Genomic DNA, 2,500 nt, shown 5'->3' on the forward strand with positions numbered 1-2,500 from the left:
ACGGTGATAGTGTAATAGATTCATTTCATAACATACGCTGCTAACCCCCTTCGTAATTTCCCTAGTAATTGCTGCTACTCTTAATTAAGTCTTACATGTTCTAGAGATCCTTGAATAATTAATACGCGTCCACTTTGATCTGATATATCGTACAGTCTCCTGGGAATTTCACCTTGGCGATTAGCACAGACTCCCAGCGTCTGCGTTCCCGGCCGCAGCAAGGCTTCACAGGCAATGTAATTTCTTGAAGTGCTCCCTCCTTCCCAATAGACAGCCAAAATATTCCTCCATCGTACTCCCCCCCTCGTGGAACCGTCATCAGCAGAACCAGACCCCCCAGCACTACCCCATGCCTTGTAGTGGCCAGCTCCACCAGGAGTAAGCGAGGCGCGTAGCTCGGTTTCCAACAATAACTAGCCTTTACAGTACTGCCAGCGCACGAGATTATGAGTCTTATGTCCACTACACAATGATAAAGTTTCAGTTTAGCTAAGAATACCGCATGGAGGTGCATATGCACCCTCACACGCACACAGATACACATTTGTCCATATACTACCTATGTGTGTATGTGTAAAAGAGTGCCGGCACTTCACCTTTAAGAATAAATAAGAAAAATGGCAGAATCACAAAAGCAAGTCATCTTTTTCGTTGTTACCCGACGATTTCTCCCTCCCTCAAGATCTCCTCCCACCTCCCTCTCTCTCCCCCTACCCCCCTCGTTCTCTCCCTACCCTCTCTCTTACTTTCTCTCTCTCCCTACGCTCTCTTTCTTTCTCTCTTTCCTTCTTTCTCTCTCTCTATCCCTACCCTCTCTTTCTCTCTCTCTCTTCCTACCCTCTCTCTTTCTTTCTCTTTCTCCCCACCCTCTTTCTTTCTTACTCTCTCCCTACCCTCTCTCTTTCTTTCTCTCCGTACCCATTCTCTTTCTTTTTCTCTCTCCATACGCTCTCTCTTTCTTTCTCCCTTTCCTTCTTTCTCTCTCTCTCTCCCTACCCTCTCTTTCTCTCTCTCCCTACCCTCTGTCTCTCTCTCTCTTCCTACCCTCTCCTCTCTCTCGCTCCCTACCCTCCCTCCCTCTCTCTCTCTCTCCCTACCCTCTCTCTTTCTTTCTCTCCCTCCCAAAGACAACGACCACTGTTGGCCAGCCTCCCACCCGACCCAAAAACACAAAGAACTGCACGCGGCCTTATCTGAAAACGATTCCCGGTCCAACTATCATGTACGCTTCTTCTGTGACGGTAATTAACATGCCTCCCCCTCCCCCTCCCCTTCTCCTACCCCTACCCCCTGCCCAGCCGAAGCCTTCCCTTGGTGATGAGAGAGTGGGGGGAGGAGAAAAAGGGAGGAGGGGAAGGGGGGGGGGGGTTATTCAGTGTCATTCGAAGGTGACTCATCGGAGCCTGGCATCCACGTGGCAAGTAACTCCCTGGCTGACGTCACGCACGCGCACGCGCACTTAACCCCTGTTGAACATGATCCCACGATCCCGAACAAAAACCTCCGAGACCGAAAAGCTTTACTGACCGCAGGGAGAGAAAGAAAGGAGGGGGGGGGGAGACGCAAAAGAAAAAAGGAAAAAAAAGAAATACATATATACCAGCTTATAGAATCTCCTCAGTCTCATCATTTCCAAGAAAAGACAGAGGGAGATATACAGAAAGGAATATTTCTGGAGTCGCCATAACACAACTTAAAAAGTCTCTTAACTAAACCACCAGCCTTTGTTCTTAATAAATGCATTCACATGGAAATGGGGTTTCGTATACCATTATCTGCTTTTCCAGCTACACAGTAATACTTCCCTCTGGTTCTACACTTATTAATTTCTAGAGATACTTTAAGTGAGACGTTATATATATTATATCATATTATATATATATATATATATATATATATATATATATATATATATATATATATATTTTATATACATACTTATATATCATATACATTTGTATATACGATACAAATATTCATATATATATATATATATATATATATATATATATATATATATATATATATATATATATATATATATATATACACACACACACACAAATAAATAATTCTTCTAACCTCTGTCCAATATCTCCTGCGACATCCGGCTTATACCATTTTTGAAGTTACTGATCTTCCCGATGCCTAGTGTAAATAGGGTGGCTTGAAATTCCACATCGGAATTTCGAACATACAATAGATAACTACTATTTGATATTAGTTAATCTGTATCCATGTATATTTGTGTGCGTGTGTGTTTGTAAGGGGTATGTGCGTCAATTTATGTGTTAAATCTAAATCTGTAGTGTCAATCAAACATGCATCATTCAAAAGCAGTAATAACAGAAGAATATGTTCGTCAATCCAACTATCAATTATTTTTTCCACTCTGGCTAACTGCAGTGGGTTGGATAAGCTTTAATAATATAATTCCAAACGGCGAATTCAAAATTCATGATCACATCTACTAATACTTCAACTGAGAATTATACTTGCC

The sequence above is a fragment of the Penaeus vannamei genome, chromosome 15 (genome assembly GCF_042767895.1).
Source record: "Penaeus vannamei isolate JL-2024 chromosome 15, ASM4276789v1, whole genome shotgun sequence".
Classification (NCBI taxonomy): domain Eukaryota; kingdom Metazoa; phylum Arthropoda; class Malacostraca; order Decapoda; family Penaeidae; genus Penaeus; species Penaeus vannamei.